This window comes from Schistocerca gregaria, chromosome 4 (genome assembly GCF_023897955.1).
Source record: "Schistocerca gregaria isolate iqSchGreg1 chromosome 4, iqSchGreg1.2, whole genome shotgun sequence".
Classification (NCBI taxonomy): Eukaryota; Metazoa; Arthropoda; class Insecta; order Orthoptera; family Acrididae; genus Schistocerca; species Schistocerca gregaria.
Window position 1 is genome coordinate 273,288,118 of NC_064923.1, and position 16,997 is coordinate 273,305,114.

The 16,997-nt window shown below is 43.1% G+C and overlaps 1 protein-coding gene across 1 annotated transcript in view; it reads right to left on the reverse strand.

Moving 5' to 3' along the window:
• LOC126365995 (adhesion G protein-coupled receptor A3) overlaps positions 1–16,997 on the reverse strand; it is a 172,360-nt gene that overhangs the window by 117,271 nt on the left and 38,092 nt on the right. The window lies entirely within an intron of this gene.

Genomic DNA, 16,997 nt, shown 5'->3' on the forward strand with positions numbered 1-16,997 from the left:
GAGACGGGTGAGGAAGGGGAAAGACATGCAAGTGCACTGGTAGCATCAAAAAAGGAGAGGAGCGAAGAAGGAAAAGGATGGATGAGTGCGCTGGTAGAGGACAGCAGGCAAAGAGAGTGAGTGGACGAGAATAATTAGGAGGTGATAAGACAGAGAGGTTGGAAGTTGTGGGTATATGAGGTTACCACAGGCTGAGAATGGGATAATTCAAGAACTGAGAATGTGCTGTGAGGCTGTTGAAGAAGGTACAAGCATATGGAACTGATTCAGAGATATGTGAGTGGCTTGTAGACTTCTTAAGTTATTGGTCCCAATATGTTGTCCTTGATGGCAAGTGTTCATCAGAAGTGAGGGTATTGCCAGGGATGCCCCAGGGAAGTGTGACAGGGCCACTAATATTCTCTGTATACATAAATGACTTGGCAGACAGGGTAAGTAACAATCTATGGCCGTTTGCTGATGATGCTGAGGTGTACAGTAAGGTGTCGAAGTTGAGTGACTGTAGGAGGATATAAGGTGAATAGACAAAATTTCTAGTTGGTGTGATGCATGGCAGCTATCTCTAAGTGTAGAGAAATGTATGTTAATGCAGATGAGTAGGAGAAACAAATTCATTATGTTCAAATACCATATTAATAGTGTCCTGCTTGAAACTATCACATCATTTAAATGTATTAAAAACAAAGATTCCAAGACTTACCAAGCAGGAAAGCGCCGGCAGACAGGCACATGAACAAAACACACAAACACACACACAGAATTACCTGCTTTCGCAACCGATGGTTGCTTCTTCAGGAAGGAGAGGGAAAGACGAAAGGATGTGGGTTTTAAGGGAGAGGGTAAGGAGTCATCCCATTCCCGGGAGCGGAAAGACTTCCCTTAGGGGAAAAAAAGGACAGGTGTACACTCGCACACACACACACACACACACACACACACACACACACATCCATCTGCACATACACAGACACAAGCAGACATATTTAAAGGCAAATATGCCTTTAAATATGTCTGCTTGTGTCTGTGTATGTGCGGATGGATATGTGTGTGTGTGTGTGTGTGTGTGTGTGTGTGTGTGTGTGAGACACAAGCAGACATATTTAAAGGCATATTTGCCTTTAAATATGTCTCCTTGTGTCTGTGTATGTGCGGATGGATGTGTGTGTGTGTGTGTGTGTGTGTGTGTGTGTGTGTGTGTGTGTGCGCGCGAGTGTACACCTGTCCTTTTTTTCCCCTAAGGGAAGTCTTTCCGCTCCCGGGATTGGAATGGCTCCTTACCCTCTCCCTTAAAACCCACATCCTTTCGTCTTTCCCTCTCCTTCCTGAAGAAGCAACCATCAGTTGCGAAAGCTAGTAATTCTGTGTGTGTGTTTGTGTGTTTTGTTCATGTGCCTGTCTGCCGGCACTTTCCCACTTGGTAAGTCTTGGAATCTTTGTTTTTAATATATTTTTCCCATGTGGAAGTTTCTTTCTATTTTATTTACATCATTTAAATGCCTGCACATAACGTTGCACAGCGATATCAAATGGAACGAGCAAGTGAGAATCATGGTAGGAAAGGCAAATGGGCAACTTTGGTTTATTGGGGGAATTCTGGGAAAGTGTGGTTCATCTTTAAAGGAGACAGCAAACAGGATGGTAGTGCAGCCTATTCTTGAGTACTGCCAAAGTGTTTAGGACCTGCAGCAGGTTGGATTAAAGGAAGACATCGAAGCAATTCAGAGGCGAGCTGCTAAATTTGTTACTGGTAGCTTCGAACAACATCCAAGTGTTATGGAGATGCTTTGGGAGCTCAAATGGGAATCTCTGGAAGAAAGACAACATTCTTTTCAAGGAACGCTACTGAGAAAATTTGAATAACCAGCATTTGAAGCTGACTGCAGAATGATTGTTGCCTCCACCATATACTGCATGTACGGACAATGATGATAAGATATGAGAAATTAGGGCTCATACGGAGGCATATAGGCAGTCATTTTTTCCCCTCATGCCATTTGCAAGTGGAACAGGAATGGAAATGACTAGTAGGGGTACAGCATATCCTCTGCCATGCACCGTTAGGTGGATTTTGGTGTATCAATGTAGATGTAGAAATCGTGCAGGAGATCTGTCTGTGGGCTAGGTCATCCCTGGGTGGTCAGGCTGTACAAAAGGGATGTTTTGGAGTGGAAGGGATGACAGTTGCCGAAATGCAGGTACCATTGGTGGTTAATGGATTTAATGTGGACAGAAGTATGGATAGAGCCATCAGGCAGGAGCAGGTGAACATCCAGGAAGGTGGCACACTGGGTTGAGGAGGACCAGGTGAAGTAAATAGGAGAGAAGGTTGTTGGATGTGAGGTCCGCCAGTTATGCAAAACACCGTTTTTTCTCAGTACCCAAATATGTTTCGGCACCACTGTGCCATCATCGGTGGATTTTAATTTTTATTTATTCTGCAATGTGAACATACTTGTTAAATGATCATAAAATTAAGTGCATCTTTAGTTCAAACAACAGATTGTTTCTTTTTGTAAATACCTCTACATTTGGTGTGCATGTTCACATTGCACAATAAATAAAAATGAAAACCCACTGATGATGGCAGTGGTGCTGAAACATGCTTGAGTGCTGAGAAAAAGCGATGTTTTGTGTAACTGGCGGACCTCACATCCAACTTAACTGCACAGCCAATATAAGGAGCTGCAAATCAAAATGAGGAGAGAAGGTGTTGAGGTTGTGAAGGAATGGGGACAGGGTGTCTTTGCCCAAGTCCAATTCATTAAGATATCACCAATGAAGCTGAGCCACACTATGGGTTTGGCATTTTGTGAGGCTAGGGAGGTCTCCTCTAGATGGCCCATAAACATGCTGGCATAGGAGAGTGTCATGCAAGTGTCCACGGCTGTGTTGTGCATTTCTATCTGTACCTTCCCTTCCAACCTGAAGTAGTAGTGAGTTAGGGTAAAGTTAACAAGGTGTATGAGGAATGAAGTACTGTGTTTGGAGTCTAATGAATGCCGGGAAACGTAATGTTCAATATTGGTAAGTTTATCGGTATGAGAGATGTATGTGTTTTGGGAAGTGGCATCAACTGTGATGAGTAGGGATCCAGGAAATAGAGGGGCGGGGATGGCAGACACTCAGCGAAGAAAGTGCTTGGTATCTTTGACATGGGAGGCTAGATCATGGACAATTGGTTGGAGGTGTTTGTCAATGATGGCTGGCACAATAACCAGCTACAATGGGGAATACAGGGTTGTTGGGTTTGTGAATTTTGGGGAGCATGCGAAAGATGGGTGTGGGAGGGGGGGGGGGGGTGTCATAGGAGTGATGGGGGAAATGGATTCAGGTGACATGTTCTGGGAAGGGATTCGTCATTATGTTGGACTTCTAGGATGGTGTCATTCTGGCAAAGTTTATAAGAGGTGGTGTCAGATAATTGGTGACTCATACCAACAGTGGTGGAATCTTCAAATGCAGGTAGGATGATTAGGTCAGGATTTGTTCTGAGGTTTCTTCTGCTTAAAGGTTGGTGTTCTGAGGGAGTGACCTGGGGAAGGATGGTGAGATCAAGTTGGAGACAAGGTATTCCTGGAAAGTGACAAAAAGGTGGTTAGCTGAGCGGATCACGGTTGGATGGTGGTATGAACTGGTAGAGACAGGGTTCAATATTGAAATTAGGCTGGCTTTGGTTGGAGAGACTGGGGGCAAAGAAGTGTCTGCACTGCAGGGATCGATAGAAGGATAGTAGTGGGGTGTAGGGCTAAAGAGGAGGCATTTGGATAGGTTGGTGGTGGAGGAAAGGTCCAGATGGCTCAGGTAGTGAAGCAGCCACTGAAATCAAGTATGTTACACTGACCAGTCAGAACATTATACCACCGACCCACTATCGATATAAACATGCCCAGGCAATAGCAGCATCACCTGGTGAGGAATGACTGCTAGTCAGACATGTGTGGCGCATGTACTATCAGTGAGCATACTGTCTGTGTGTAGAATGAGGAAGGTGTGCAACCTATCAGAGTTTGACTGAAGGCAGAGTGTGATGGCCCAGAGGCTCGGCATGAGCATTTCAGAAACTGTACAACTTGTCAGGTGTTCGAGGAGTGCTATGGTGAGTGTTTCCAACACATGGCAAAACAAAGGTGAAACCATATCCAGATGTCACGGGGTTTGGTGACTACCCTTCATTACGATGTCAGATGTTGTAGGCTGGGCACTGATTGATATATTAATTGAGAGAGTTTATGAGAACTTAACGGTGAGGTTGTCAATCTGATGATTCCAAAGTTACCCATGAAAAAGAGAGGGTCCGCTAAATGTGGATGGATCCTGTCAGAGGAGTCACACTATAAAATGAGAAAGTTGAAATACACATAGTAGAAGGCATAAAAGGGTAGACCAAAACTCAAAACTGGAAAAAATCCACAGCTGGAATCATTAACGAGAATGGGGGTAAGTATCTGTTTCTCTAGCCAAACAGTGAGCCAGTTCATTCCCTGGGATAACCACATGACTTGGGACCCATAGAAAGACAACTGAGCACGCAGCATGGCCAAGGGCAGAGAGAAGGTCATGGATAGCAAAGAACAAAGGGTGACAAGACTAGCATCGGTTGATTGTCTGCAGGCTGTTCACTGAGTTGGTACATATTAAAACACTGTGGAGGGACGCCTGAGTAACAAAATGGAGGGCTGTGTTAATGACTAGCAGAGCACATGATCCCAGCAATAAATGAAGTTCTAAGCCAGTAGGAGATGTGAAAGCCTATACCACTTCATCTATTGTCTTAGAACTATCAATATAGAAGTTGTAGCACTCTGGAACTATGGGAGGATGAGACATACAAGACGCCAGAAGACCATAGGGGAGACAGAGACCTTTGGACCTTGGAACAGGTTGGTCCTCATCCTTGGTCTAGGCAACATCCAAGATGGGCAAGGGGGTGGGGGAGGAAATACATGGGGCGCATTCCAGTGGGTGGAGATCTCAACAGAGGGAAGTGAGATGCATTCCAACCGGCCATCCCGCCACTGAGCCATAAACCTGACTACCATAATCTAGTCTGCAAAAGACCACAGCATGGTAAACATGGAGAAGAGTAGCATAGTCTGCACCCCAAGATGTGTGGGCCAGGAGGCTGAGAATAGTAAGTTTCAACATGCGTGTAGTCTTCAGGTGGCGAATACAGGGCAGCCACGTTAGCTTTTTGTCAAAAATAAGGCCCAAGGCATGGGAATGTGCTACAACACTAGGAGCTGGTCACTTAAATAAAGTTTGGGGTCAGGATGCACTGTGGGTCGATGACAAAAATGCATAACCTGCATTTTGGAGGGAGAAAACTGGAAACCATGGGAGAGAGCCCACGCAGAGGCCCGTTGGATGGCACCTTGGAGCCAGCACTCAGCAGACGCTACCAAGTGGGAGCTGCACCAGAAGCAAATATCATTGACATACAATGGCGGGATAACCACCAGAAGCCCAGCAAAGGTTGCACACCCATTCATGGCTATGAGGAAGAGTGTGACACTTAACACAGAACCCAGTGGGACACTCCTGAATCCGAGAGGTGCTGAGTAAAGTGCGAACTTGAATCCCAAAGAGCCGGAGGGATAATAACTCACAGATAAAAACTGAAAGAGGGCCGTGAAAGCCCCTGTCATGGAGGTTAACTAAAATGAGATGGTGCCAAGCTATGTCGTATGCCTTATGTAGATCAAAGAAGCCCACAAGGTGCCGGTGGTTAGTAAAAGCCTGTCAGATTGCAGTTTCCAACCTGAGTAAATGATCGGTTGGAGATGGTTCTTCCCTGAAGCCACATTGATATGAGACAAAAGGGCCCCGAGAGTCGAGTACCCAACACAATCAGAAACTAACCATCCTCTCAAGCAGTTTACAAAGCATGTTCGTCAGACTAATCGGGTGGTAGCTGTTAAGAGATGTTAAGTTCTTCCCCTGTTTACGGATGGGGATAACTGTACTGTCTCACCACTGTGAAGACCCTGTGTAGACATTGCATCTGCATAATGTCCAAGTGTTGGATCATCTGGTTGTGGATGGCATCTGAGCCTGGGGCCATGTCAAATGGTTCAAATGACTCTGAGCACTATGGTACTTAACTTCTGAGGTCATCAGTCCCCTAGAACTTAGAACTACTTAAAACTAACTAACCTAAGGACATCACACACATCCATGCCCAAGGCAGCATTCAGACTGTAGTGCCTAGAACTGCTTGGCCACATCGGCCGGCGTGGGGCCTGTCTGCCTGGCGTTGGAAGGGGAATGACAGACCATAAAGTGGTCACTGTCACAAAGATCACCATGGGCTGACCAACGTAGGGAAGCCACAAGAGCAGGAGAGGAGGTTGTGAGTGGCACTGAAGTGGGTACGGGAACCATCATTGAGAAGACACAAATCAAAGTATGTAATAAGTTGGTCAATTACAAGAACCTTACGTGTCGAAGTGGCACTCCCTCACAAGGGGTGGCGTGCATTGAAATCCCCATGGAGGAGATACAGAGGCAGGAGCTGCTGTATTAAGGTGGGCAATTCAACATAAGTAAGTGGCTCACCTGGAAGAAGGTACACATTGCAAATGGTGACTGCTGGAGTCTTTTGCACTCTAACTACTATTGCTTCCAGGTTGATATGAATAGGGATGCAGTCACTAATGACATCAGTGTGAACCAAAGTGCAGAACCCTCCAGACACTATCCTGGCGCCAGCACGGTTCCGACAGAATACCCAACAACCATGAAACATTGGAGAGTGGTCATCACAGAAGTGTATTTATTGAAGAGCTAGATGGAACACAGAACAGGAGAAAACAAGGTGCTGTAGTGGGTGAAAATAATACCTGTTGCAATTCCACTGGATTATCATGTGGTGAGAGTCCAGGTTAGATGTAAAGAAGCCGAGAGGAGGTCATGCCACTCGGTTAGTGATCATCACCGACAAGGATGGGGTGACATCCATAAGCAGTCTGCTTTGGGATGATGAGGAGGGGGCAAAGCCCCCTGGGAAGTCGGGGAAGCCTTGTCCTTTGACTTGTGCTGCTTCTTCTCTCTTGGAGGGAGGTGGAGGCACTATCAGTAAGGGAATAGGTGGCGGTGATGTCGGGATCGGACAGAGAGCGAGTGGGTTTGGGGCCCTTGGAGTGTGGGTCTCTAGTTTGATACGACTTTGCAAGCCTCCTATTCTGAGAAGGCCAGGGAGGGATGTTCTGACAGGGAACTGAATCCCTAGCAGGAGCCAGAGAAGAGGATGTCTTCCTGGCCAAGGAGAAGGAGCGGTCCCTGGAGGGGAAGGGATGGAGAAACCGAGGGTGAGGAAAGGGAAGGCAGGCAGGATGGCTGGCCAAGGAGCAGGAGAGTGGTCCCTGGAGAGCAAGGGATAGAGGCCACTGAGGATGAAGAAACAGAAGATGGGCATATAAATTGTACTCTGATTGTCCTGTTGGTGATCAAGATAAAAATTTTGCACCTCATATTACCTGCATAACCTGTACTACAACCTTTACCAAGTGGTTGAAATGAAAATGCAAAGCCATGCCATTCACTGTTCCAATGGTGTTGTATGAGCCTAAAGACCATTATTCAGACTGTTACTTGTGTCTTACAAATATTTCGGGACATTCCAGCAAAACTAGGGATAAAATAAAGTATCCAAATGTATCTTCAGTGCATTTGCCTGTGTCCCAAGACGAGGGTGCTGCCTGTTCTTGTCTGTAACCGGAAAGCCACGGAACCAGACACCATGTCAAATGAATCAGAAAGTACTGAACATAGAGAAGTGTACTGCCCTCAATATCACGACACTTCACCTCAGCTCTTTAATCAAAAGGAACTGAACAATTTGGTTCGCGATCTAAAATTTTCAAAACAGCAAGCTGAACTCTTGGGGTCGAGACTGCAACAACGGAACATTCTAGCTCCAGGGACAAAAATTTCCTGTTTCAGATCAAGAGGTGCTTCCTTCGCTCAATATTTCGATAGGCGGAATTCAATGTGGGTATGTAGAGATGTCAATGGTCTTATGATGCAGCTAGGTGAACAACATAATCCACAGGAATGGTGACTATTTATTGGCTCCAGTAAAACCAGCTTGAAAACAGTGCTACTGTATAATGGCAATGCATTTCCAATGGTACTTCTGGCTTACACAGTTGACATGAAAGAAACTTATTGAAACCATGGCTTTGCTGCTCGAGGCAATCTAATATAAAGATCATGAATGACAGCTCTGCTGTGATTTAAAAGTTGTTGCACTCCTTACAGATTTATATGCTGGATTCACGAAATACTGCTGCTTATTGTGCTTTTGGGACAGCCGTTGACACCAAGAACCACAATACAGTCAAGGAATGGCCTATAAGGAAGTCATATATTCCTGGAAATATAAATGTGAACAATACTCCATTGGTTGAGCCCAATACAATCATTTTGTCTCACCTTCATATCAAGTTGGGCCTTATAAAGAACTTTGTAAAAGCTCTGGATTAAGAGGGTGAGGCCCTCAATCACTAAAAATAAAGTTTCCCAAACTAAGCAAGGCAAAGCTGAACGAAGGCATATTTGCTGGATCACAAATAAGAAAATTGCTGAAAGATCCAACCTTTGATACCAAACTCACAGATATCCAATTAGCTGTTTGGTCTTCTTTTAAAGCAATTGTGAAGGGCTTTTTGGGTAGCAGAACAGACAAAAACTATGTTACCATTGCGAATGATGTGTTGGACAACTATAAGAATATGGGGTGTAGAATGTCGCTTAAAATTCACTTTTTAATTTCTCACCTTGATTTCTTCCCAGAAATTTTGGGAGCCGTAAGCAATGAGCGTGGTGAATGCTTTCACCAAGACATTCTTATCATGGAACATCATTACCAAGGCCATTGGAACCCTTCGATGATGGGTGACTATGGCTGGGGCTGGGGTCTTGTTAGGGGGAGTGATGAAATGGCAAACAAATGAAGAGCTCCATTGTCACATTTTTCAGAAACCAGAGACAATTAAATGTGAAAATATCTTCTGAACTAATTAGGACCTTTTACTGGCATCATGCCCATATATACATACAAAATAGTACTGATTTCACACGTTCTGAATGTGTATTTTTTGTCTGACTTAATTTTGTCAATTTTCGCTATTACTGTTTTTTATTCTGCTGTGTATCTACAAAATGTGATGTCATAGAGAAAAATGATTTTACCAGTGTATTCAGCACCCCAAAATTAGGTAAATCCACTCATTTACAAACCAGATGCAGAAAAAAAGTTTAAATTTGTTAACTAGTGTTATTTAGCCCAAGTGACTAGTGAATCAGTACTTCACAGAACAAGTAGCAATAAATGCACTCATCTCTGATAGAAATTGTAGTGTGTGTAACGAAAGTAGGATCTTGAGAAGAGGTTCTAACTGAATCTAGAGGAAACTATCTGACTTTATAATGTATACCAAGGGCTACTCGGTCAGACACCTCACATGTCAACATGTTTATGAGAAATGAATCTGTTTAAATGAAATTAATAAGCTGCTACTTCGGCACATCATTCCTGCCAAAACCAACTCTTTGCCACTACTTGCCTACACCATTCTAAGCAGCCAAGGAGTTTCTGCATCTCCACTATAAAGGTTGGTTAGAATAATTAAAACAACTTCAAGATTCACACTATCTTCAATGTTCATATTGTGCAAGCCTTGCCAACTCTCTATTGGTGGACTGGACCTGTGGCAGGATGCAACAAAAGCACTGAAGAAAGGATGGTTTCAGAAAGCAGTGAAAATTTACCAGCATCTCAATGAGTGTTGCTGTCAATAGTAGCTGCCGAACAGTAATAATAATTGCACTCCCACAGTACGTATTTATGAAAAATCATGCGTTACCAGCATCAACTGGTAATAGCTGCTACTTCCACACAATCTGGCTGGTATTCTTCGTATTACAAGCACTAATACTTTAATAAATTTCTGCAGTGGAAGAAAACTGCTTGTGGCACCTTGCACATTGAAATAACCAATAAATAAATAATTCAAAGGAAGTCCATAACTTTCCATGAAAAAATGTAAACTCAAGCAAAGAGTAACAACACTATGAAAAGGTTTAACTGATACTCAACACAGAGTGGGAGAAAGGCAAATTGACAAAAAGATGGTCAGATATTATTAATCAGATTGAAAAAAGATTGTTAGATATTATTAATATCTAGTAGCCTTTTTTTCAATGTGGCTGTTTCCCACTCAATGATTCCTCCTTGTGGTGAGTAGCAACCTATCCTTTTTATATTACTGCAGCTTTTCATGAAATAAATTTTAAATCATGACTGTGTTCCTAACTAAAAACCGAAAGAAAACGAAACAATGGTACAATTTGGATAAAGTTTCGGTCAGTTTTACAATTCCAATAGTAAATTCAGAACCAAAAGTGAACAGTGTACAATCAAGAGAGAATAAATTCTAGTTCACAGAGCAGAATTACAACTGAAAACTCAATTTGTATGTACAAAATAAGCACCCAAATAATTTATTTTATTTACGTAACCTGATGTTCAAATGGCTCTGAGCACTATGGGACTCAACTGCTGTGGTCATCAGTCCCCTAGAACTTAGAACTACTTAAACCTAACTAACCTAAGGACATCACACACATCCATGCCCAAGGCAGGATTCGAAACTGCGATCGTAGCAGTCGCACGGCGTAACCTGATGTGATTAGGGCCATCAGGTACAACAATTGGACAAAATTGTAACTATGACAAGACTTCCTGGAACTGCAATTCAAAGGGGTACATGTTAACAAAGCTGGAGGGAGTGGATCAACTGTTACCTATGTTCAATGTTTACAGAGAGCATCTGCAAGTATTACACATTGTTAAGATGGGATATATTGAGTGATGTTAAGATGGGTTACATCTAGTAATATGCTGACTGAGTATCAATCAGCTGATAACACGCAGTCAATATTATCATCTGCTTCACTGAGCACAGGCCATCCTGTAGTCTCGTGGCGCAATATACGATAGTTGGTAAGGTAATTAATGATTCACTCTATTCGTCATTGGTAAACTCATACAGAAAACAGCTCTTCGTTCACCATTGTTTCATCCCCCACATCATTGTCCACAAGCCCCAGCAAACCAGCTCAAATAAACTGTGTCCATATTGTGACACCAGGCACCAATGATGTCATTCCCCATCCCCTGATATCACATGTTTTACAAGAAACACTTGGTTCTGCAGAGGATACCAGTGTCATTTGCTATGTAGTAGCAAGTTAAGGCTGAACTACAAAGGCATCACAGTTTATGGCACTTTGCCAGCGTCTTCAAAATAATGGGCAGCACCACTGGCAGTCATTAAGCTGCAAACGAAGCTATTACATTATGTGCTGATTTCAAAATTATGGTAAATTCTTAGCCACATGTAGATCTTTATCTGATTCCTAGGTCAGAGGAATTCCTACCCAGTTGGCCGGGGCTCATTTTTTTTTCAAAAATAGATCTGGCTGATGCCTGTTTGCAATTGCCTGTCATTGGGAAACAAAACATATGTTAGTCATTATTATGCCTTTTGGCATGTATAGATGCAACACATTACTGTTTGGAATCATAAGCACTCCCACGATTTTTTAGAGGTATCTCCACAGTGGTTCATGGTGTGGGTTCCTGTAGTCATGTCCTAGTTCATGAACCACGGGCAACATATGAGTGGCCAAGTAAGTGGTCCCGACAGTCGGGATACCAGTTACTTTGGAATAAGGCTGGGCATCTCGGGCATATCCTGAGTCGTGGCCACATTTGTGCTCATACGGCAAAGACTACCAAATCCACCGGTTAGTCCCTCAACCGTTAGGAGTAAAGCCCAATGGGACTTGGGGCAAGTAAGGCTAGCAACCTGCTTCCCCGGTACTTTAAATATGATGCTGGCAACAATCAGAGCAAATGCCTCGGACCTTTGGAGGTGACGGAGTCCCACCTCTAACTGACAAACCAGGGACTCCTAAGATACGACTTGGCAAACAAATGGTAATGAGATGGGGAGCTATTAATATCAATGGGAGCTACTCTGGGAAGAAAGTAGAGCTGGCAGAGGCTGCAAGTAAGATGGGGCTGGACGTTTTAGCTGTTACTGACATTCGGATAAGGGGTGAGAAAGAAGAGGAAGTGGGATAATACAAGGTCTACCTGTCAGGAGTCAAAGCAGGAATAGCACAATGGGGTGTAGGGCTTTACATCAGGAAAGAAATGGAACCCAGCGTAGTTGCAATAAGGTATGTAAACGAATGACTGATGTGGATAGATTTGACAGTGTCTAGCAATAAAATTAGGATTGTGTCAGTATATTCACATTGTGAAGGGACAGATCAAGATAAGGTGGATAGTTTTTATGAGGCACTCAGTGATGTAGTTGTCAGAGTAAAGGAAAAGGACAGTGTTCTGCTCATGGGTGATTTTAACACCAGGATTGGAAATCGAACAGAAGGGTATGAAAAGGTTATGGGTAAATTTGGAGAGGATATGGATGCCAACAGGAACGGGAAACAACTCTTGGATTTCTGTGCCAGTATGGGCTTAATAATCACAAACTCCTTTTTTAAACATAATAACATTCACTGGTATACTTGGGAAGGCAGGGGAACCAGATCTGTCATTGACTAATAACAGATCAGGAATTCAGGAAGGCTGTGAGGGACACACGTGTATTCAGGGGATTCTTGATGACACTGATCATTATTTAATCTGCAGTGAAATTGGGATTGTGAGGCCGAAAGTGCAGGAGGTCAGGTCCATATGTAGGAGGATCAGAGTGGAGAAACTTCAGGATAAGGAAATCAGGCACAAGTACATAACAGTGATCTCAGAAAGGTACCAGTTAGTTGAAAGTAGTCAATTACAGTCATTGGAAAAGGAGTGGACAAGGTACAGGGACACAGTACTAGAAGTGGCTAAAGAATATCTTGGAACAGTAGTGTGTAAAAGTAGGATGAAGCAAACAGATTGGTGGAATGACACAGTCAAGGCAGCCTGTAAAAGGAAGGCAGACAGCCTGTAAAAGGAAAAAGAAGGCTATAAAAAATGGCTACATACTAGAACTCAGGTAGACAGAGAAAGTTATGTTGAAGAAAGAAACAAAGCCAAACAGATAATTGCAGCATCCAAGAAGAAATCTTGGGAAGACTTTGGAAACAGGTTGGAGACTATGGGTCAAGCTGCTGGAAAACCATTCTGGAGTGTAATTAGCAGTCTTCAAAAGGGAGGTAAGAAGGAAATGACAAGTATTTTGGACAGATCAGGAAAACTGCTGGTGAATCCTGTGGATGCCTTGGGCAGATGGAGGGAATATTTTGAAGAGTTGCTCAATGTAAGTGAAAATACGATCAGTAATGTTTCAGATTTCGAGGTAGAATGGGATAGGAATGATGATGGAAATAGGATCACATTTGAGGAAGTGGAGAAAATGGCCAATAGATTGCAGTGCAATAAAGCAGCTGGGGTGGATGAAATTAAGTTGGAACTCATCAAACACAGTGGAATGTCAGGTCTTAAATGGCTACACAGGATAATTGAAATAGCCTGGGAGTCGGGACAGGTTCCATCAGACTGGACAAAAGCAGTAATCACACCAATCTTTAAACATGGAAACAAGAAAGATTGTAACAACTACAGAGGTATCTCTTTAATCAGCGTTGTGGGTAAAATCTTCTCAGGTATTGTTGAAAGAAAAGTGCGAGTATTAGTTGAGGACCAATTGCATGAAAATCAGTGTGGGTTTAGGCCTCTTAGAGGTTGTCAGGACCAGATCTTTAGCTTACGGCAAATAATGGGGAAGTGTTATGAGTGGAACAGGGAATTGTATCTATGCTTTATAGATCAAGGAAAGGCATATGGCCGGGTTCCTAGGAGGAAGTTATTGTCTGTTCTACGAGATTATGGAATAGGAGGCAAACTTTTGCAAGCAATTAAAGGTCTTTACATGGATCGTCAGGCAGCAGTTAGAGTTGACGGTAAATTGAGTTCATGGTTCAGAGTAGTTTCAGGGGTAAGACAAGGCTGCAACCTGTCTCCACTGTTGTTCATATTATTTATGGATCATATGTTGAAAACAATATACTGGCTGGGTGAGATTAAAATATGTGAACACAAAATAAGCAGTCTTGCATATGCGGATGACTTAGTTGTGATGGCAGATTCGATTGAAAGTTTGCAAAGTAATATTTCAGAGGTAGATCAGAAATGTAAGGACTATGGTATGAAGATTAGCATCTCCAAAACGAAAGTAATGTCAGCGGGAAAGAAATACAAACGGATTGAGTGCCAAATAGGAGGAACAAAGTTAGAACAGGTGGACGGTTTCAAGTACTTAGGATGCATATTCTCACAGGATGGCAACATAGTGAAAGAACTGGAAGCGAGGTGTAGCAAAGCTAATGCAGTGAGCGCTCAGCTACGATCTACTCTCTTCTGCAAGAAGGAAGTCAGTACCAAGACTAAGTTATCCGTGCACCATTCAATCTTTCGTCCATCTTTGTTGTATGGGAACGAAAGCTGGGTGGATTCAGGTTGCCTTATCAACAAGGTTGAGGTTACGGATATGAAAGTAGCTAGGATGATTGCAGGTACTAGTAGATGGGAACAATGGCAGGAGGGTGTCCACAACGAGGAAATCAAAGAAAAACTGGGAATGAACTCTATAGATGTAGCAGTCAGGGCGAACAGGCTTAAATGGTGGGGTCATGTTACACGCATGGGAGAAGCAAGGTTACCCAAGAGACTCGAGGGTTCAGCAGTAGAGGGTAGGAGGAGTCGGGGCAGACCAAGGAGAAGGTACCTGGATTCGGTTAAGAATGATTTTGAAGTAATAGGTTTAACATCAGAAGAGGCACCAATGTTAGCACTGAATAGGGGATCGTGGAGGAATTTTATAAGGGGGGGGCTATGCTCCAGACTGAATGCTGAAAGGCATAATCAGTCTTAAATGATGATGATGATGATATGATGATCTCTACAGTTAATTCAGGGTATCCCACAATGTATAATCTATTTTGATGATATAATTGCAACAGGGGCTATGAGTGACCAGCAGTTACAACTTTTCCAGGCCTGCCAGTTCTCTTTGAATGAGGGCTAAGTACCTCAGTCATACGTTATCAAGAAGGGGCTAAGGGGGTTTCATGTCATGGCCATAGACAATCTTCGCATTTTGGTTAACGTGGAAGAGCTGCAGTTAATGCAGTTATTTGAAAATCAGGGAGGTGTCACGGTCAGTTATTTATGGTGTAAAGAAGTTTTACATTTTTCATCTCATCACAAATTATAAGCCACTGACATCACTCTTTGGTCCACATTCCAAGCTCCCAGACAGAATGGCACAGCAGCTGCAAAGACGTTCACATACATAACTCAATCTGCTGCACCTGACCCAGAGGGCTCATGGTCTGTGTACCTGCATCTACTAAAGCACAGGCACTCCTGGTAATAGATTCCTCTTTTGAGCTGAAACCACAGTGGACCAAAGGCATCAACATCAGCAATATTGAAAAACAGATGTTCAAAGTCACAGTCAGGCATAAATAGATTGTTGTTCAGCACTAGTTGGCCATAAATAGATTTTAGTTCAGCACTGAAACCAGTGGCAACCCTTCCTCCCCGCTCCCCTGCAGCCATCTAGAGTAAGTGTAAGCAACCACAGCCATAACAAGTCTGCTCCCCTCAGCCTACCTTCTGCCAACAGTATGATCTCTGCCCCCACCTATGCTTAAACACCTAGGAGGAAGAGGGATGGCAACAAACCATTGCCACCTCCTAAGCCAGTTCCGGTTCCTTCCACCATCACTTGCCAACCCTTTCTCCTACCCCCCCCCCCCTCCCCGCCCACGTTCTTGAATAGAACATAGTAGCAGAGATCAGTCTGCCAAGCAATAAGGTGTCCCTGGAGGTGGAGGCACTTCCAGTCCCCACATTCCCTCTGAAACACACCTGACACACGTAGGTCCAAAAAGCACGACAAGGGCAAATAATTAGAAAGTGCATTTTTCCTCAGCACATGTCCAAGAACCAGTCAATAATGGTGTTGAGCTGTCGCAGGGTCTTTTTGCAGGAATCCCAGCACATCTTTTTTTCCTTTCCCCAATAAATACGGCAAAAGCCTGACCACTTATGGCCCTACATGCTGATTAAGAGGAAGGGGTCTTGTATATGACAGTGATTTGATTTTTCCAAGCCATGGTATTGATATGGAGTATGAGATACTGCAACTGGCAAGATATATTGTTCTTTCTGGTTTCAAAGACAGCATAAACTGAGAGTACAATGAATGTACTCTCTGGTGGATTTCTGTGCTTAAATACGTGCGTATGGTCACAGATTGGCACTTTCCAAGTATAACTTGGAGCCAACAGAACATGCCATTTAATATGTTACAGTTTTATCTCTTTGGTATTAACTCTGGACTGATCTTGTATTTTTATGACAACTTTGTTGTGTTTCGGACTCTGTTTCTATCCAGCCTTTCACTGTGTGAACTTAGTCATTATTGACCACAAAAAACTGGCATTTGTTCCTCCAACCAATATGTCACTGTATACTCAGTGATACTTAAGTTTTTCTACATAAACCAAGTACAACAGTAACCAAATTACAAAACTACTTGTATTCAACATTTTTAGGCATGGATTACTGTATCCAAGCCCTTCAAAAATTTCCATTATCTTCTTCTCCTAGAAGATAGTTCCTGGAAGGCAAATCTATGTTTATAGGACTTATAGACTTACAGAAAGCTTTTGACAATGTTGATTGGAATACTCTCTATGAATTTCTGAAGGTAGCAGGGTAAAATACAGGGAGAGAAAGGCTACTTGCAATTTGTACATAAACCTGATGTCAATTACACAAGTCAGGGGACATGAAACGGAAGCAGTGGTTGAGAAGGGAGTGAGAGAGAGTTGTAGCCTATAGCTGATGTTATTCAATCTGTGTACTGAGCAGGCAGTAAAGGTAACCAAAGAAAAATTTGGAGTAT